The sequence below is a fragment of the Lithobates pipiens genome, unplaced genomic scaffold (genome assembly GCF_037356315.1).
Source record: "Lithobates pipiens isolate NorthernLeopardFrog02 unplaced genomic scaffold, aLitPip1_a1.2 Scaffold_16, whole genome shotgun sequence".
Lineage (NCBI taxonomy): Eukaryota > Metazoa > Chordata > Amphibia > Anura > Ranidae > Lithobates > Lithobates pipiens.
The window spans coordinates 467,140,269-467,162,548 of record NW_027507748.1 but is presented as its reverse complement, the minus strand read 5'-3'; positions in this window follow the sequence as shown (position 1 = coordinate 467,162,548).

Here is a 22,280-nt window from a genome sequence, read left to right as displayed (position 1 = left end):
CTGAAATGAGAGACAGAGCTCTGTGGTTGGAGGGGTTGTTACCGCCTGAACGAGCCCCATACATACCTGATCAGAGTTTATCAAGGAGAAAAATGGCTGGGGTTGTCCCTAGCAACCCTGGTGCAATGAGTGCACAGGTGACTGCTGTTATGGAGAGTCCACCAGCATTTGAATCTGCAGTGGATTGGTGCAAGCGGCATTTAGCAGCACTGAACCAAGCTACAGAGGAAAGGAAGCCAACCCTCAGTGCAAGGGAAAAGCCGCTGGATGTCCATAACTGGAAGAGGGCTGTTGTTGCCCCTGGCAAAGCTGCTGCAGTTAAAACCGCTATTGTGAAAGATGTGAATGTGTCACAGCATGAGATGGGATCCAGCAGAGCGAAGCCCATGCGATATGCAAGGAGAGAGGCTGATCAAAGGCTGAGGATGAGAGTGGTTGCCCATAGCAACGCAAAGGAAGCCAATCGGGCTGTCTCTGTACCATGGGCTATGTCTAATAAGGATCGTGGAAAGTGGCTTAAGGAGGAGCCAGTTTATCATGTTGGAGAGAGCCAGCAAAGTTCTGCTGGGAGAGTGCGGTCTCCCATGGCAACCGGAGTGAAATTTATGCCTGAAAGGAGCTGCAATAGAGGTTTGGTTCAGCGTCCCCATAAAGAGGCCTGTGCATTCCGGCCAGCTGGGAATCACCAGGAGAGAATCGCTTTGGGAAAAAGTCGTCCAGTACCATGCCTGGAATGTGGCCAGCTGGGGCATGGCATGTTTTCTTGCCCTAGGTTGTGGAATACGGCTGGAGATAATGTTTCTGAGAAAGTTTTGTCTGTAGGCCCAGAGTCCGGTGAAAATATGTTTGCAGTCACCCCTAGCAACAAGAAGTTTCCTGTTGTGCCTGCAGGGGGTGCTAAGCGGTGGGAGATGCCTGCTGTAGTTTCATCCCATGGCCACCAGGAGGTGTTGGCCAGTAAAAGTGCAGCAGAGGACTGGTGCATAAGACGACGTACTCAAATGAAGATGGTGACCCCAACTACTGCGGTGGGTAAGACTGTCTTTAATGAAATGATGGCTGGAACTGCTGATTTCATGTATAAAAGGACTGGTTACGAGACTGTCCATGATGATGTGAGAGTGACCCCAGTTAGTGGGGCCACTGAATGTGCACTTGAGAATGACTTTTCCCTATATAGTGGGAATGCAAGGGTTAAAGTCCAAATAGAACCTGTGTTGATGTCTAAAAGTGTTGTATCTAATGACTATCAGGCTCAAGTTGACCATGGGCTAGGACAGCCTACAAATGCTAAAAATGCTATAAGTGTTACTGTTAATGAAAAGTTTGCTGCTGTTGGGAAAACTTTTGCTCTGAAAGAACCTGGGGTTATCAAAAATGGGCCGTTGCCTGTAGCAACTGGTGGTAAGCCGGCACAGTTGTCCACAGGAATCCCCAGGGAACTTCATGTATTGGAGTCAGAGGTTGCCCTGGACAACTGCGATGTCACTCTGGTGGGACAGAATGGAACTGTACCGTGTAATAGTAATGTGTTAGTGCAAACTGCTAGTACTACAAATGTGGAGGTAAATGGTGGATTAACACAACCTGTGAAAAATGCAAACGTGTGTGAGGCTTATGAAATGCAAGCAGAGAAAGGTGGTGAATATGGTGTATTGCAACCTGTGCTACCACAGTCTGACATGATTTACAATGACTGGTGTAATGAGTCTGCAGCTGAGCCAGTCTGTTCTTATGTGTCTCCTTGGGCAGATGGATCGGTGCTGAGGAGTACCGCAGAAGGGAGCGCACATACAACAGATTGGGATAGTTGGAGCAAAAATCTTATCTCCCTGATAGATGAGGCTTTTATGCACAAAGATAAGGTGGACACGGTTTCTGCTGGGCCAGCAGGAGGGGCTGCAGAACAGCTTGTACCTGAGGGCACGATGGCTGCTGCAGGGGTTAACCCTGGTGAGCAGGATGAACCAAATAAGGGCACAGCAGAGGCATTGTCCGTGACCCACAAAACTGAGGTTGGCATGGAGTGTCAACGTGACGTTGTCACTAGTAATGTTCTGGAGCAGTTCACTGATGCTGAGCCTGAGAAGTTGGGTATGAGTCCAGCAATTGGCAGCGCTCTGGTGGAGCACCAGGCTGTGTTTACCTCCAGCCGGGAGGAGGTTCCGTTAAACGTTGCAACTTTTCAAGTCTCAGCAAGTGAGTCTCTCTGCATCCCCAGTGTCATGAAAGTCCCCAGGAAGGACTTAGGTCTGGAGTCAAGGGCCTGGTTATTCACCAAAGCATTAAAAGAGATGCTTGAACTTTGGGATGTACAACCAATCTATACTAGTGTGTCTCCTCCACAGTCTGATGGTCCGGTACTGCGGAGTACCACTAGGTGGAGCACTTTATGGCAGGCTGTACAGAGCAAAGCAATACAGGACAGGAATGATTTATTCCTAAATTTGCTACTTTTGTTAAAAGTTGCCGCTACGTATGCTGCTAGATTAGCTCCAGAAGAAATATTTGAGACAGATATTGGAGAAGTTGAAAATAAGCCTAAAATGTCTGTGGTTACACCTCCTAACAGCCAGATGGGAAGCATTTCTGCTGCTATGGTCCAGTGTGGTGCTGGTCAGTTGTTGGTGAAGGGCGTGTATACTGCACCAGTAGAAAAACCACATGAGGTGGAAGGACCATGTGTGGACCTGAAAGCAGCAGAGATCCTGACCAGGGCTCAAACAAAGGTGGTTAAAGAGACTGGGGTCCCCAGTCCAATGGTTGGTTTAGGTGGCAAACCTAATAAGGTCCCCGGGACAGGGGAATGGGCAAGGAGCGTGATAAAAATTGTATGTGGATCAGACCAGAGCTTGCCTGTTCCGGTGGATAAAACTACAGATGGCATCAGAACGGGTCAAGTGATAGGACAGCTGCCTGCAGAGTGGGTGAACCCAGGGGAGGTGGCGTCCTGTGAGGTTCCTGTGGGTGATGGCGGCCCTCCAGTATGTGTGCCCTCTGCAGACTCTGCCCTAGCAAATTTTGAAAAAAAAGGCATTGGTGACATGTGCAACATTGAGAGGTCTAATGTTGGTTTGAATATGTCTGTCAATGATGAACCAAATAATGTGTTAATGGTACATGATAATGTGGTGTCCAAAGGTACAGGTAAACCTGGTAATCAGTTAGTGACTGCTGCGTCAGGTACCAGAAATAAGAGGTGGGTTTCCGTTCTAAACACTATAGAAATGGGCCCCCTACAGTCTCAGAACAGTACTGCTGAGAGAGTTTTGGGGAAACCTGGGAAACTGAAGCGTGGAGGCAGAAGGGTTGGTAGAAAGACCAACGGGAACCCATTTAGATTTCAGGAGAGGAAGTGCTTATGGAAATTCACTCGGAAGAAAAGTTGGGAAGGTCGCATCAAAGCTCATAGCAGAGTGACAGTAAGGCTTAGAGGGAGACCCCAAAGGAGGCATTGGGTGGAGTTCCCCGTTAGGAGAAGCGAGGTTGGACAGGAGGGTACTTCTGTAAATGGTATGTGGCACAGAGGTGCCAAAAGTAACTTGGGTGTTCCGCCCTCTGGGTCGAAACAAAGGGGGGGGATATGTGGTAGTTCGGAATCTCCAATCCTGGGACCGGGTTTTGGGAACAGCCAGCAGTCTGACTGGATGATTGCACAGGTGGGTCTTGGGCTTAAAACAAAGCCAACACCATGGTTCTGGGCTCCACCCTCCCGAGGAGTCCAGGCGTGTAAGGGAGAAGAAGTGTGCATGTCTGCACAGGTCGGTCTGTCAGAGCAGACAGAGGGTCCAAGCTTGTGGGCTGAAAGAGAAGCTGTTAAAGAGTGCTGAGGTACTGGGTGTACAGGAACTCTGTTAAAGAGCCAAGAGGGCTGCAGCAGAAGTCTGAGCAGCAGTGCTGCTAAAGAGAGCCAGGTGGCTTGGTATTTTTGGTTCTACATACATTACTGCTGTGGAAAGCTGAAACCCCTGTGTGGGCAACTATTTTGTTTCTGGACTTTTCTTTCTTTAATAAAAGTGGGCCTACAAGCCCTTAAACGACATCTGGTGTGGATCCAGCTCACTGGTAAGCTCTACCTTTTAAGCTAAAATAACCCCCAAATATTACAATATAAATATATATATATATATATATATATATATATATATATATATATATATATATATATATATATATATATATATATATATAATATCTCACAAAAGTGAGTATACCCCTCACATTTTTGTAAATGTTTATTATATCTTTTCATATGACAACACTGAAGACATTACACTTTGCTACAATTTACAGTAAAGTTGTAAGCGTACAGATTGTAAAACAGTGTACATTTGCTGTCCCCTCAAAATAACGCAACATACAGCCATTAATGTCTAAACCGGTGGCAACAAAAGTGAGTACACCCCTAAGGAGAATGTCCAAATTGGGCTCAAAGTGTCAATATTTTGTGTGGCCACCATTATTTTTCAGGACTGCCTTACCCTCTTGGGCATGGAGTTCACCAGAACGTCACAGGCTGCCACTGGAGTCCTCTTCCACACCTCCATCACAGTGCTTGTGGATGTTACAGAACTTTTGTTTGAGGATGCCCCACAGATGCTCAATAGGTTTACTGTAGGTCTGGAGACATGCAAAAGGAGGGGATCATACTTTGCTTCAGTATGTTGCAGAACATGTTGGCATTCATGGTTCCCTCAATGAACTGTAGTTCCCCAGTTCTAGCAGCCCTAATGCAGCCCCAGACCATGACACTCCCACTACCATGCTTGACTGTAGGCAAGACACACTTGTCTTTGTACTCCTCACCTGGTTGCCACCACACACACAAGCTTGACACCATCTGAACCAAATAATTTATCTTGGTCTCATCAGACCACAGCATATTGTTCCAGTAATTTATGTCCTTAGTCTGCTTTTCTTCAGCAAACTGTTTACAGGCTTTCTTGTGCATCAGCTTTAGAAGAGGCTTCCTTCTGGGATGACAGCCATGCAGACAAATTTGATGCAGTGTGCGACGTATGGTCTGAGTACTGACAGGCTGACCCCCACCCCTTCAACCTCTGTAGCAATGCTGGCAACACTCCTATGTTTATTTCCCAAAGACAACCTCTGGATATGACACTGAGCATGTGCACTCAACTGTTTTGGTCGACCTTAGCGAGGATTATTCTGAGTGGAACCTGTTCTGTTAAACTGCTGTATGGTCTTGGCCACCATTCTGCAGCTCATTTTCAATGTCTTGGCACTCTTCTTATAGCCTAGGTTATCTTTATGTAGAGCAACAATTCTTTTTTTCAGATCCTCAGAGAGTTCTTTGCCATACCATGTTGAACTTCCAGTGACTAGTATGAGAGAATGAGAGTGATAACACCAAATTTAACACACCTGCTTCCCATGAGTCACATGACACTGGGGAGGGAAAATGGCAAATTTTTCCCAATTTGGACATTTTCAGTTAGGGGTGTACTCACTTTTGTTGCCAACGGTTTAGATATTAATGGCTGTGTGTTGAGTTTTTTTAAGGGGACAGCAAATTTACACTGTTATACAAGCTGTACACTAACTACTTTACATTGTAGCAAAGTGTCATTTCTTCAGTGTTATCACATGAAAAGATATAATAAAATATTTAGTAAATGTGAGGGGTGCACTTACTCTTGTGAGATACTGTATATATATATATATATATATATATATATATATATATATATATATATATATATATATATATATATATATATATATACACAGCTATAACAGCTTCAATTCTTCTGGAAAGTCTGTTCACAAGGTTCAGCAGTGTGTTTATGGTGGGAATGTTTGACCATTCTTCATTTGGTGGAGGGGGGATTATGGTGTGGGGTTGTTTTTCAGTGGTAGGGCTTGGCCCCTCAGTTCCAGTGAAGGGAACACTCAACACGTCAACATACCAAGACATTTTAATGCTCCCAGCTTTATTGAAACAGTTTGAGAATGGCCCCTTTCTGTTCCAACATGACTGCGCACAGGTGCACAAAACAAGGTCCATAAAAACATGGATGAGCGAGTTTGGGGTGGAGGAACTATGCTCCTTCTAAAGACGGCCACAGCCAGAAATGCTGGGGGTGTTTTTCAAAGTGATTTATCATCAAAATAAATTATGGAGACATGGATGGGTAAGTTGGATTTGAGTATAAAAAATTGATTTAATAGCACTTTTAGTTTGTGGTGTTCAGATGCAGTGTAGATCTGCTTTAAAATGTTCAGAAATTTTTTGTACAAATTTTCCCAAGAAGTTTTATTTGAAAATGTTCTAGCATATACCCAGCTTTGAGAATACACTCAAAAATCTATGGGTAGCTGCAGTTAAATTATTAAAATACTTGCCTATTAGTCTATGCTTCTGGCCTGGCTGAAATGCAGAAGCTTCTGCGTGTATAAGGTGTGGCCCAGTTCTATGCGTCTACTTACTGGAAACTGTGTTTCTCACCTAGCTGTCAGGGGGAGGAAGTACTTGCCTGTAACCAACTAACTCTCTGGTAATTATTAAGAAAAATATTTTAATAAATAACCCTTTCATGACTAAGCCTATTTTTGGAATTTGGTGTTTACAAGTTAAAATCCATATTTTTTTGCTAGAAAATTACTTGGAACCCCCAAACATTATACATATATTTTTTAGCAGAGACTCTAGAGAATAAAACGGCGATTGTTGCAATATTTTATGTCACACGGTATTTACGCAGTGGTGTTTTCAACGCAACTTTTTGGGAAAAGGGACACTTTCATGAATAAAAAAAAACAAAACAGTAAAATTAGCCCAATTTTTTTGCGTAATGTGAAAGATAATGTTACGCCGAGTAAATAGATACCAAACATGTCAAACTTTATAATTGCGCGCACTTGTAGATTGACGACAAAGTACGGTACCTAAAAATCTCAATAGGCGACGCTTTAAAAATGTTTTACGGTTACCAGGTTAGCGTTACAGAGGAGGTCTAGTGCTAGAATTATTGCTCTCGCTCTGACGATCGCGGCGATACCTCACATGTGTGATTTGAACACCGTTTATATACGCGGGCGCGACTTCCGTATGCGTTATGCGTTTTCTTTGCTTCGCGAGCTCGTGGGGACGGCGGACGCTTTAAAAAATGTTTTTTAATTTTTTTATTTATTTTATTTATTTTAAAATGACTAAATTGTTTAAAAAATTAAAATAAAATTGATCACTTTTATTGCTGTCACAAGGAATGTAAACATCCCTTGTGACAGTAATAGGTGGTGACAGGTCCTCTTTATGGAGGGATCGGGGGTCTAAAATACCCCCCACCCCTCCTTTACACTTCAATGTATTCTGAAAACGGCGATTCTGAATACCGGATATTTTTTTAAAACCGGCGCCATTGGCAGCCGAGTAAACGGGAAGTGACGTCATGACGTCGCTTCCGTGTTTACGATGAGGAGACTGGAACGAAGCCAATTACGGCTTCGTTCCAGTTCCTCCTCCGCAGCCGGCGGCGTCGGATCACTGATCGGTGCTCCCGATCGAGCGGGAGCACCGGTAACAGCGGCGAGAGGCGGCGGGAGGGGGAGACGTCCCCTCCCGCTCCTCCGGCATAACAGCCGAGCGGCTTTTAGCCGCATCGGTTGTTATGCCTGGATAGCCAATCGCCCGCTGCAAAAAACGGCCTGCAGGTGCGGGCATCATCGCGGTATAACCCCCGGAAGCCGAGTACGCATATCTGCGTACGCTCGGCGGGAAAGGGATAAAGAAATAGGGGATGGCAGATCCATATATACACTATATTGCCAACAGTATTGGGATGCCTGCCTTTACACACACATGAATGTTAAAGTGGAGGGCCACCCTGAAAAAAAAAATACATTAAAAATGTGAAAAAAAATCTGAAAAAAAAATGATTTTTTTTTTTTAATTTACCAGAAATGCCTGTTGCTAGGCACATCATCCTAATCTGCCTCTTCCTCCTCTGCAGAGATCTTCTATCTTCTCTCCTCCGTGATGCATCTTCTAGGTAATGGGTCGCGCTGTGTTCTGGGAACTGTGTGTCCCAGAACACAGCGCGCCCCATTCACAAAGTGCTGCGCGACTCGCAGTAGGAAACGGGCAGTGAAGCCGCAAGGCTCCACTGCCTGTTTCCCTTAGCCAAAATGGCAGCGCCGGGACCCGAGAGCCGAGGGATGGGTCAGCCTCAGGCGGCCGACATCGCGGGTGCCCTGGACAGGTAAGTGTGCTTATTAAGTCAGCAGCTACAGTGTTTGCAGCTACTGACTTTTTTTTTTTTTTTTTTTTTTTAAACCGGCCCTCCTCTTTAATGGTATCCCAGTCTTAGTCCATAGGGTTCAATATTGAGTTGGCCCAACCTTTGCAGCTTTTACAGCTTCAACACTTCTGGGAAGGCTGATCAAAAGGTTTAGGCGTGTGTTTACATTAATGTTTGATCATTCTTCCAGGGGCGCATTTATGAGGTGAGGCTTTAATGTGGAGGAGAAGGCCTGGCTCATTGTCTCCGCTCTAATTCATACCAAAGGTGTTCTATCGGGTTGAGGTCAGGCCAGTCCTGGTGCATGCCAGTCAAGTTCCTCCACCCCAAACTCGCTCATCCTTATATTTATGGACCTTGTTTGTGTCAAGGTGCACAGTTATGTTAGAACAGGAAGGGGCCAACCCGAATCCGTTCCTACAAATTTGGGAGCATGAAGTTGTCCAAAATGTCTTGGTATGCTGAAGCCTTAAGTGTTCCCTTCACTGTAACTAAGCGGCCAGGCCCAACCCCTGAAAAATAACCCCACACCATAATCCCCCTTCCAACAAATGAGGTCCATAAAGACACTAATGAGTGTGTTTGGGGTGGAGGAACTTAACTGGCCTACACAGAATCCTGACCTCAACTCGATAGAACATCTTTGTTATGAATTAGAGGGGAGACTGTGAGCCAGGCCTTCTCTTCCACATCAGTGCCTCACAAATGTTCTTCTGGAAGAATGGTCAAACATTCCCATAGAAACACTCCTAAACCTGGTGGACAGCCTTTCCAGAAGAGTTGAAGCTGGTATAGCTGCAAAGGGTGGGCTAACTCAATATTGAATCCTATGGACTAAAACTGGATGCCATTAAAGTTCATGTGTGTGTGTAAAGGCAAGTGTCTCAATACTTTTGGTAATAGTGTGTATATACATATTAGGATAGTGTTTGAATCTTACTTTAGCTTATGTTGTTTGGGTGGTAGAGGTCATGGAAATGATATGGAGAATTCATATTAATTCTTTCTATAGCAGAACAGTTTTTCAACCAATAAATACTAAACCCCAGTCATTAATTGTATTGTTTTCTACCTTCTCTGTCAGTCTCAGAGGTCAGCTACTTCCTGCATAAATTAGCTGACTCCTCTGAACTCCTTTTCAACAACCTTCCTTTTTCACTTTCCATTCTTTTTGAAGATCAGTGTATTGCAAGCTGTGGAAAAGGCATGCTATTTTTAACCTGTGCCTGCAAATTGGAGAGCATGTTATTTATGATTAACTACTGTGGCATTCACAATAAAAAGGGAAGACTTCTTTTATCACTAGTAGATGATAGAGGCTTGATGTATACTTAATATTAGTGAATGTTTTACACTCCATTTTGTCTTGTTTACTATACCACCAAGATGTTTGGATAAAATACTTTAAGAAATAGTAGACTCTACTTAAGAAAGTAGCAGATTGCATTTCATGTCCTTCAAGCTGTGTAGTCATGTCTCTCAATTCAGTTTTTTTTATTGTTTAATTACAGGTACTTACATAGCACCATCAATTTACACAAATGCAGTAAATTTTGTACATTCACATCAGTTCCTGCCCTCAAGGAGCTTACAATCTAAGGTCCTTAACTCACATCCATACATGCACAGAATAGGGCCAGCATGGTCAGTGAGATAATGAGGAGATAATGAATAGACACACAGAGCAGTGGCTCGGGTCCCCCCATTGCAAGCGATTTTATGTGGGAGCACTCTGCAGAGGGAGGGGCCAGGAGCGCTGGCGAGGGACCCGAGAAGAGGAGGATCTGGGCTGCTCTGTGCAAAACCCCATGTTTGTTATTTTTAAACAAAAAAAAATCTGAGACTTTATTACCACTTTAAGTATAGTGTTCTTCATAATATACACAGAGGGAACAGTGCTTCATTAGGGGGAATTGGCAAAAACCTTTTTATTTCTAGCTCATGCTAAGTGCTTGTTCAATGGTTATTGGCTATTTTTTTAGAAGACATTTCTCCTGAAAAAAAGTTGTTGTGCTGGACATTGCATGCTTTAACACTAAAAGGGAAACGTGCAAGGAAAAGTATCTGATGCATGAACATAAGTGAAAATATACACATACAGTGTAGTCATGTATTCACATGCGCATGGGCAAAGCACATAAAAGAAAAAGTATGTTTGGCCTAACTGCTAAATGTTTGACAATGTATTGTTTTTTATGGTTTATTGAAATAAACAGAAAAGGAAGGTTGTAGACAGAAAAATTGACAAAAGCATGATGTGAAATCTGAAGACTGAATAAAAGAAAGTCTATAGGTAGAGAGTCTAAGTGAGTAATAGGTCTAGTTAGATGTGTATTTTAGAAGGCTGGTTAGATACAAGACCTACACAGAGAGAAAACTAATACTCTGGCTCCCAGCCATGCAGTAGATGTATTTCAGTCTGATAATTATTCCATTGGAAGTATTTTGTTGTATTTGTTCCATAAGTGCAAAATAAATGTTTTGATCCTGCCAGAAATACGGCGTTCTCCTATTTCCTGATTTTAAAGTTTCTGATGGTATATTTAACAGAACACAAAAGAGCAAAAAAGAGGAGGTTTTTTTTATTGGGGGGGGGGGGGGGGGGTTCTGTACTTTTAATATAATCAGAGACTTCAGATATATGAAAGAAGAGGACGGAGTGCAGAGTATAGACCCAATCTAGTCCTGGAATGTGAAATAACATAAAAGTGAACTAACATACAGTAGGTGCCGCCGATATTGTGTTTCCAGCGTGATGGAAAATCACTGATGCAAGCTGTACTTCTCGCGCTCGCTGCCCCCACGAGATGCTATGCATCCATGGGAATGTATTGGAGGTGGCGAGTGGGGGGAGCGACATAGCTCAGCACTGGCTCCCGCGACAGGGCTCACGGGTGTCAATCTTGCCGGTAACAGCGGCAAGATTGACACAATATCGGCAGCACCCACTGTAAAAAAAGTGACATATATTGTGGTTTGATAGATGACTCCCTAATAAAGAGGGAGTAAGCACAGACAGATGAAAGGCATACATTTAATTCCAACCGCATATTACAGTGATTCACACAAATGTTTTATCCTAGTTAAACCTTAAATGAATGCTGATTGTGTCTGAACTAAAACAGTATTATTAAACATTATTCTCCCTATGATTTACTTTATCTCATACAAACAATTCTGTTCATACGCTTAAATAATAGAGATTGTTCACCTAGCAAAGTGTATGTTTACTTTATAAATCAAAAGTTAGTGAAAATATTGTGAACTTGGATTCACTTTAAATACCTAATCATGTTCTATCAAAACATCCAGTTTTTCAATTTCCCTCACACATTATTGGATATATTCATGGTGATCACTGGTGCACCGATATTTCCTATAGTCACTTTTCAAGTGAAATTTCAATTTGCTAATTAAACAGCCCATATTCCTTCAGTAAATCAGTCCCAGTGAGGTGGTTCATGGAGACATCTTATGAGTTTGACAGAATTTAGAGTGTTTTTATCACAAACCAATAGATTTTCTAGAAAAACACATACTCTCTGCTATTTGTATTAGGGCTCATTCACACCGGTGGGCTTACATTGCAATTTTTTTTTTCTGCATCCATGAAAGAAAATCTCTCAGAGATGGTAAAGAGAAAGGAGCTCATCCTATAATTAATGTGCAAATAGAAACAAAACAAAATCAAAATGATTGTTTGGAGATAACAAGCATAAGAGCCTTCAATACAAATATTATTTGACTTTAGATGACTTCTAATTTAAAATGTGTCACTCCTAGCTTTTATAATTATGTAATTCTTTTTCTGAAGAATTGTCTGTGACAAATCAAGCTTAATTCAGCCAAAAGCAAAATAAAACAAAGTTGACCTAGGTCATTCATTTGTCATTTTGTTTTGGCATTTGAGTAAAAAGGCCTAAATGAACCCCAAAGGATACTCATTTTTATATGGGTTAACAGATGTATTAAAAACAAAGAAGGCAACTGTGACAACTATGTCAAATGTTAGAGTTTTATAATAAATTATCAGCTCACAAACATGAACCACGCATCATACAGAATGAAATGCGTCTCTCTTGTGTGCTTTTTTAAAACCTGACTTTTTAGAAGATCTCATTGATAGTCTTTCTGTCATTCCCTGTAAGTGCTGAATGTTTGCTTAGATAACTTTAAAATTAATGGGTTATATTTGCAAACTGTCCATAGATTTTCAAGGCCAAATTCCTTTTACAGAACTATGCATAGATATGTTTATTTGTGGTGATGGTTTTATTAATACTATTTTGTTTGGTATGACTAAAGCTTTGTAAGTAAAGGGAAAATCTCACTGTGTATCACTTAATAAACAGAATAGTTGCAAAATTAGATAAAATCTTATGATATCAAGATCAAGAATTGGTAAAATAATTTTGTGCTCCATATGATTTATCTCTCCAGCAAAAGTAAGCTACGGTATTTTATAAGCATATTATTGATGTGCCAAAAATGGGCAAACCATATCAGAAATTATCAGATATAATCCCATGGGTCATAAACAATGGAAAATGTGCTGGCATGTGTAAAAAGAGCCACTGGTAGAGACAGTCAGGCACACTGTGCAATCAACAAAATAAACAAAATTCTCCCTTGCTAATGATAATAATTACAATGTGAATCAATAAAGTGAAAAGAGTTTATGTGAAAAGAATATTGTAAGTTTTGTTTTAAATATGCAAAGATAAAAACAACAGTCCCAAACAAAGGTGGCATACATCACTGTGTAATGAAGAGTGTCAAAATACTTCTATGTTCTCCATGTGGCTTCAGGACCTCCAGCGCTATTCCACATTAACCCCGTGCAAATGGCATCCATTGGTTTAAAGAGGTATTTTGGTATTTTTCAGGGAGAAGGGGAAATCTTCAAGTGGGGACACTAGTTCTGGTGACCTGGGGGTTCCCTTATTTTTCAGGAATTTCTTCTTACTTCCTGTCTATGCTTTGGCTATGGAAGAGGAAGTGAAGGAAAATCTCCAAATTGTGACACAGATGGCAAAAAAATCTGAATGGGATTATATCTCTCCTTTGCTCTATCCAAAATAAAAATAAAACATTTTTCCTATAGTTCTACTTTAAGGAGATTAACTTTATCCAAAAGATCCAATTGGAGATCCATCCCCTTTTTGATTTGCTGCTGTAATTGAGTGATTAAAGGACATAATATTGTTCGCTATAGAGGAGCTTAAGGGCAACTGTACCTCAACCCCCAGATAGCGAAAAGTGTGTACCACCTGGAGTTGGGAATTAAAAGGAATTGCCTGCACTGTCGCTGGGTCTAGTGGGAAAAGACAAGATTTATCTAAGTTAACTCAGAAACTAGAAAATGTACCAAACTCAGCAATACTCCACAGTAAACAGTGCAGGAATTCATTAGGATCTGCCAAATATATGAGTGTATCATCAGCATACAGGGAAATGCACTCTTCTATGATGCCTATAGTAAGGCCACTTATGGAGGTAGCTAGCCATATATGAGCAGCCAGAGGCTCTATGGATAGAGAAAATAACAATGGAGATAATGAACATTACTGACATGTTCCTCTGCAAATGGTAAAGCCGTGGAAACAGCGGCATATACTCGAATTCTGGCAAATGGGTTAGTATACAAAATTTGTATCCACACAATCATCTGAGGACCAATTCCATAGAGATATAAAGCATGCAACAGGTAGAGCCACTCAACACTATCAAAGGCCTTACACATATTCAAAGAAACAATAACATGGGTTTGAGAGAGAGATCATGGAGATATTGCAAGTTCTGGATGAGTCTATGTATATTTATTCTGGTAGATCTGCCAGGGATAAAAAAAAACCCTGGAAAACTCTGTACTAAACATGCAACAGCTGTACTTAATCAATTAGCAAAAACTTCTGCTAAGCTCTTAAGCCCCTTTCATACTGGGGCGCTTTGCAGGCACTACAGCACTAAAAATAGTGCTAAACATAGTGCCTGCAAAGCGCCCTGAACCAGCCACTGCTGTCTCTCCAGTGTGTAAGCCTGAGTGCCTGATGGCATCTTTGGAGCACGGTAGGAGCAGTGTATTTACCGCTCCTAAAGTGCCCCTTCCCATAGAAAACAATGGGGCAGAGCTGCAAACCCACCTGCAAAGCACTGCTGCTGCAGCACTTTGCAACAGGGTTTTAACCCTTTTCCGGCCGCTAGCGGAGGTTAAAAATGTGGCTGAATAGCGCCGCTAAAAGGACAGTAAAATGCCGCTAAATATAGCGCCACTTTACTGCCAGCGCCCACAATGCCCCAGTGTGAAAGTAGCCTCAATGTTAACATTAATTAACAAAATGGGTCTGTAAGAGTCACAATTAAGTGGATCCTTACACAGTTAGTGCCTCATGCATAGAAGTGGGGTTCCCTTATCCAGAGTCGCAAAATAGATCTGTAACAAATATGGATGGATACACCAGCCAAATATTCCCACAGCAGATCATCAGAATACTGTACAGTAGTAATATACAATTTTGAATTAAATTACATGAAGGCATCCAGAACCTTATGGGGGGAGGTACCAAGGCCGCCATTACCCACCCTATTACCATCAAAAAACAATTGGGGAGTATACAGCATTTACTTTTTGTGAGATCTAGGAGGTGGAGCTCATATACCCTACACTTATGTAACCAGGCAACATGGATATCAGTAATAGGGTTAGTAGTGTAAACAGCTTCCACCTGTAGCATAGCAGAATCACGTTCTTCCATGCACATCTGAGTATTTTTACTTAGTATCCTAGTGATTGACATAAAAGTATCATGAAGGGTGGCATTAAAGGCCTCCTACTCTGCTATAGGGGTAGCAGTATTAAGATTAGGATTCAAGAAATCAGCTATACCCTTAAAATATTCCCCTTGAACCACCTGATCCCCTAACCATTGAGAGTTTAATTGTCATAGTATAGGGTTGCTAGAGGGAAGGGGTTGGAGTTCTAATAGGAGTTGCACATGATCTGAGAGGCCTCTCCGAAGAAAGGAGGAAGTGGTAATATAAGGGAGGGTCTGCTGGGTAGCAAAGGCTAAGTTAATACTTGACATGATGCAGGAAGAATCTGTGTGGTAAGAGAATTGACAAGATCCTGGATGTCTCCACCTACATACATCAGTAAGACCGTAAACATTCATCCAATCAACAAGGGATTAATAAAATCTACCACCACCTCTCAAACGGTCCAGGGCAAGGTCAGGAACTGCATTAGGGTCTCCAGCATAAATTAAAGGACGCTGAACAGGTCCTAAAGTTAAGACAGAGATCTTAGAAAAGAGGTCCAGAGAAATGGGGGGAGGGAGTATAAATGTTTGGAGCCCACCAAGTGGGCTTCGTTTAGACAGATAATGTATAGCTTATTTTTTTTTAAGAAAGGAAAAACCCAAAGACCAGGTGAGGTGAATTTAGCTCTCTAGTATTCCAGGAAATAACCCTTAGAGCAGTATCCATATCAGTAAATGTAAATTAGGAATGCAACATATAGATAATAGTAACAAGGTATCACAGACCCCCATCTGCAGTATCTTAAAAGTAGCCCATGGTGAGAAAGAAGAAAGGCACAAAACCCCCAACTAAAGTCGGGCCTACACACTATATCCCACCCACCCCGCTATTCCATCCCAAACCTAGAGAGCCAGAATCCTAAACATACACCACAATTAGGTAGGGGGACATAAAAATTTGTCACCAGAGAGAGTCCAGAGTCCAAAGTCCATGGAAAAAGATAAAAGGAGGATGGACCTCAAGTCTTCTGATAATAACAAGAAAAAAAATAGCAACTAAAAGGCAAATAAATAAAAAGGAGCACATAAGACTTAGGTGATATTCAGCAGGACTCCTTGAGCCTGTCTGAATGGGGCAAGGAGAAATGCACACAATGAAGACTCAAGGCAAGGCAACAGGGCAAGTCAATAGCAGGCGTATCCATCATAGAAGAGATGAGATGTTCCATCTTCACATGACTAACTGAAGGATAGAGCAACACAGAGATAATATAGCTACAGGAGGCAGCTGCCACCAGCAAGCTGCACCTCAGTTGATCGGCTGATCAAATCAATGGTACAGTGGTATGGAAAAAAAGGGGGAAATTATAGTAAGAGTACTTGCAACCCCAGAAATGGAAAATCACAAATGTTTTTGCTGCTGTAGGCATCCAAAAGTCTCATCCAGCCAGGAGAGGTGAAAAAATGGTCCTTGCCCATAGAAATGGCCCTCAGCTTGGCCCGGTATATCATAGTGTATTGATGAAGATCTTGTGCACTCAATCTGGGTTTAACAGTAGTAAAAGAGGCTCTCTGCTATTGAACTGTCACAGAGAAATCTAGGAAGATGGAGATCAGTTGGCCATTGAAGCAGAGTTCTCCTCGTGTCCTGGAAGCTCTAAGAATGAGCACTTTGTCTTGGAAATTGGGGCTACAAGCTATCAATTGCCACAGAGATGCACCTGCTGGGGGGGGGGGGGGGGTGCAGTGGTGTATGGTGTGCTCTCATAATGGCAAATATGGAGGAGGTCGTATTCACTCCCAAGATCTCCTGCAGTGAGATGCGCAGGAAGCATTCAGGGGAGAACCCCTCAGCTTTCTCAGAGTAGCCAACAAAACTCTGCTCTCCAGAGTGTTAACCCATTCCTCAGAGGCCCCTGTGCATTTCCATAGGTTCTTTACATCTTGTTTAAGCAAATAAATCAATGTAAATATTCTCTATTTGTGTTGTTAAAGCAGCCCTGCAGTCTTAAATGTCTGCCATTATCTGTGGCAGTGTAGGTTCAGTGGGGAAAGGTTCAGGCTCACGTTCTGCTTCTGGCTCGAGCAGTGCAGTGGAGCAGTTTAGGAAGCCTTCCTCTGAGTCTTGGATGGTCGAATCTGATAGTTGGAGAAGTGAGAGAATGCTGCTCTGGAAGTCCAGCAGGGTGAAGGAGGAGGAGGCCATGGGTGCAGTGCCACCACCATCTTGTCTAGTGCTCTAAAGTAGGGGGAGTAAGGTAGTAGCAGCAGTGATCGGATTGTCGCAGGATGTCAGAGAAGGCTCAGAGCTCTGTATTTGTGAACCACTCCATCTGCCATCAAGCTGTGCCCCCCCTGGGTGCAACTTTGATAATGTTTGTATATTCTATAGGGATAAAATTGAACTTTCAAAAATCACTCCATCCTGAAGAGCATTGAAGTGAATGGACACAATTGAAAACAATGTGGTTTCCCTTGTTATGTGATTCTGTGAGACTCAAGTCACATCTGAATTTGCACTAGTGTTAACTAGACCACGCTGGGTTCTTAGATGTAGGTAGATTGCCTTCTCTTGATTAGTCAATCTACCTAGCTGCCCAGGTTGGGAGGGAGGGATTAATGTTCATGCTGCTTTTTCTTGTGTGTTTGAGGGGTTTCCTCTGGGGTGCAGCCTCCTTCCTGTGTTTTTATTAAAGGGAAGAGGTCCAGATCCTTGAGTAGGACTTAGAACACATGGGGAACTGCGCACAGGGACGTGGGAACCCTTGAACAGGCTTGTGATGCATGTAAAGAGATTTTGGATTATGCCCTAATGCCGTGTATACACGATCAGAATTTTGTTTGGAAAAAGCTATGATGGATTCCGCTTGTCTTGCATACACATGGTCACATCAAATTCCGACCCTCAAGAACGTGGTGACATGCAACACGTATGACGGGACTATAAAGATGAAGTTCAATAGCCAATGCGCCACCCTTTGGGCTCCTTCTGCTAATCTCGTGTTTATCTCGTGTTAGAAGAAGTTTGGTGAGAGACGATTCGTGCTTTTGAGACTCATTCTTTTCAGATAGTTTTACTGCTGTTCAGTTTATTCTTGTGGGTTTGTATCTCGTTTTCAGTGCGTATAGTCAGTTTGCATCTGTTTTGCAGTGCATTCTTGTCTGCTCATTTCTGATTTTCAACTCTCTCTTCACAGGCCTTGCTGTTTTTCAGTGCGCTCTGTTAGTTCATTCTGACTAGCCAACCATTTTGAAGCCATCTTGTGGTTACATACTCGTCGTAGAGATCATGCTGTGTGGGGGATTTTTGATGGGGTTTTTACTTTGATCCAAGCCCAGTCCATGAACAGATTGGGGAGGAGTTCATGGACCAAGAATTGGTTGCTCCAGCATCACCAATTCTTTCATATGCTTTTGCTGCATGAGATCCAGGAAAATAACCCTGATGATTTCAGGAGTTTTCTCCAGATGACGGACCCCATTTTTCACCATCTGTTGACCCCTTATATTATGAAGCAGGACACCTGCATGCAGAAAGCCATCACTCCCGATTAGAGGCTAGTTGCCACGCTGCAGTACTTGGCGACAGGGGGAAGTCTGCAGGACCTCAAGTTTTCGACAGGCATCTCCCCCCAGGCTCTGGGGATCATTATTCCAGAGACCTATTCTGCCATCATTCAGGTCCTGCAGAAGGACTATATTAAGGTAAGTTTCCTCCTTTAACATCACATTCTATGTATTTAATGTTTGCTAATGTAGTGTATGTATTTCATCATTCCCTAATTACCATGATTGTAATATTCTGTGAATGTCCTCTTTGCCCTCATGTTGTATGCTGAAAGCTTTTAAAATTCCTTTTTTGTCCTTCATGCATATTTTGCCTTCACTAACCTCCCCAGTATGCTATCCTGTGCCCATACACACCTATAGCCTAGTCACTTAACAATGTATTTTGTGAGCTCCATTGTAGTGCTTTACCCTAAACATCCCCTAAAATATGTAGAAATGTTATTGTTGTCCTTAAATTCATGCAGAGTGCCAGACCCTTTTTTGGGGTCCCAAACTTATTTAGAACCCTCCCCTAAAAGTTTTCCAATGGGCCATCAGAGGGGGTGAGGAATCAGATAAGTGGACCTTATACTTCTGTCTTTAAATACTCCTTAAAATAAATGTTATATTGATGTTGGCCAAGAATGCTTGTGTCTAATCTGCTTGCAATGTTATGTGCAAAAGTACTATTTTTTTTTTGGTTTCTATTTTGACTCCACAGTTTCCTTCAACGCCACAGGAATGGCAGACTGCGGCCTCCCATTTTGCCCAGCAGTGGGACTTTCCTAATTGCAGAGGGGCAAAAATGGGAAACACGTCCACATCGTCCCACCACCCCACTCGGGGTTATACTATTTTAACTATAAGGGGTTTCATAGTATTGTGTTAATGGCGGTAGTGTCAGCGACATATGAGTTTTTGTTTATGTGGACATGGGGAAGAATGGCCGGATGTCGGATGGAGTCTTTTCCCAGACCGAGTTCTAACAAAGTCTCCAGAGTGGTGGCTTGGGATTGCCACCTGCGGAAGAGAACTTCAAAGGACTCCTATTTGTTTTTATCACTGATGAAGCATTTGGTCTGAGTGATCATATGATGAGGCCATTCCCCCAGAGGTCCCTCACCCCGGAGAAGAGGGTTTTTAATTACCGGCTGGTCAGAGCCAGAAAAGTTGCTGAGAATACCTTTGGGATAATGGCCAGTCGGTTCCTCCTATTTCTAATAGCAATAAATATGGTGGAGCACAAACTTAACCACATCGTATTATCATGCTGCATACTACACAACATTTTAAAGCAAAATTCTGCTAGTTATGTTGCCTCAGTTGGGCCTTAGGCCAGACTTAATGAAACAACCCTGAAGGCCCTGGAAGCTGGCTGTCCTGGCTTGTCCCCCCAATGTGCCTGTGAAGTGCGTCAAAAATATGTTGATTATTTTTTGGGTTGGGGGACCATTGCTATGCCAGCAATTTTTTTTATATTTTCAAAATAAAAAAAATTGATATGATAAAATCTTGATTTTGATTTACTGTTTGTGTTTCTTTTAGCTGTCTCCTAGGTTCTGCTAGTGCACTTGTTGTGCCAAGTGTTTTTTCCATTACTTAAATAACATCCATTGTCACTGTACACACTAACTTAATATAAAAAGTGGTATTGAGCATTGAAAGAAGAAGCCACACATTGTTGAGTAGAAAGCCTTTTACTCCATGCACATGTGCATTCTAAAACATTTTGTGGTAAAAAAAACACATCTTGTTTTTTTAAAGTTTTACCTTGACATTTTTTAAAAGTACATGAACAGGCATGTTTGCAAACATAACATACACAACTCTGGAACTTACAACGTTCAACATTAAAAAAATGAAGGCAATATCAGATATTATAGTGTCAAAAATGTCTTGTTCTTGCTTTCATCAGATGGGGTGATGTCTCCCCTGTAAAAGACAATTTTAGAAGATGCACACAAATTGGGAGTCAAACTGGGGATTTCCATTGGGGTGCAACCACTTACTCTCAGCTACTAGATTTGGGAGGAAAGGGTTGCACCCACAAAATGCATGCAATACATTGAAATCCCCTGATGGCAGATGGCACATGTTGACACACTGTGTGCATCTTCCAAACTTTAGATAAATGTTCTTAAAAAAAAAAAAAGCTGTACTGGTTTTTGGATTTAGATTCTTCCTAATACATCAATCATGTTCTTCATTCTTTGTTCAAACTCCTTGTTTTTTTTCCTTTATAATGTCTAAATCCTGACAAAACACCATTATGTCCTGAATTATTAGTTGTGTGCTTTTAGTGATGAAATGAGCAGATTGTTCGTCCACATCATGCACATCACCTAAAATTAAAAAAACACACCATGTATTATAAATATGCAGGCATCCATCTATTACATGAATCTGTGGTGTCAGACACTGATCTGTTGTGCTGACAAATTCAACCACCTCTCCACCTCTCCTTCCTCCACATCCCAAGGTTGTTGTGCCTTCTGCTCCTTTCAGAGGTGGGGGGTTCCTGGTGTCTTCCGACGTCCAGAGTCGTTTCTCCCCTATGAGAATGAAACAAAAGGTATACTTAGCACACAGATATTCGAGGCCAGAAATAGGAATATGAAACATTGCTTGGAAGTGGGATACTATTGTCTGTTTTGGCACAGTTCCAAGCTGAAGACATCATTTTTTCCTTTAACAAAGCTGGAATACTTACCTTTTTTGGACAAGTTTCACACCTGGAGACACCCCAAGTATCCACTGGAGCACCTGTGTGGAACACCCTAAAATGTTTGTTCTGGTGTCCCTTACTAGTGCTCCTAAATCCAGATGTATAAACAGCTGCTGAGTGTCCTCTCCTTACATTACACTGAATCAAGTTTGCAATTCCTTCTAGTTTCAAACACATCTAGGCAACAATGTCCTAAACTTCTTTTAATACAAATTAGCATGACCAAATGTAGTTAACCCTGTATCTGCCAAAAACATTGTGTTTAGTTGTCAAACAAAGTTTCCCTACAACCGATTACTGTGCCCACGAACATGAAAAGTAGTCATTTTAAACTGTACAGCAGTAAAGAAAAGCACATGGAGCAGCATGGAAGGAATAATAATAATAGGAACACATGACAACTACTTACTTTTTAGAAGAACTCTCTTGATCCTTCTGTACTGCTCCTGGTCTGACCAGCATTTCCTCAATTGCATCTTGGATCGTCCTACCCTAAAATTCCACCGTAGACTCTTCACAACTTTAGTCATGATCTTGACCTTTCTCACATTTGGGTTTAGGTACGGTCCTTACTTCCCATCATAGTCGTCCCTCTTCAAGATGTCCATCATCTCCACATCTCATCAAAGGACATATTTGATGCCTTAAATCTCTTCCAGGATTGTGACGTTTCTTGCTCCGGGCTTTCCTCCTCGTTACTGCTATTAAGCACCTGCTGTGTCTCCGACATGTTCCTCTACCACTGCGACAAAAGAGAAGGGGCGGAGAATATTCTAGAAAGAACATCAGGGGCGGGGAGCGCGGGTGGAGTTATACACATGTGCAGTGTATATAAAGTTAACACACGTGTGTCGTATGTATGTTCTGTGTGCAGAGGAAGGAGGATGAATGTTTCTAACAAAGGTAACATTTTAACTTTGGACATCAGTGGCCTATACTGATTCTAGATTGAGGCCTATATTGCGATAAGATTGTTTAGCCTGATAT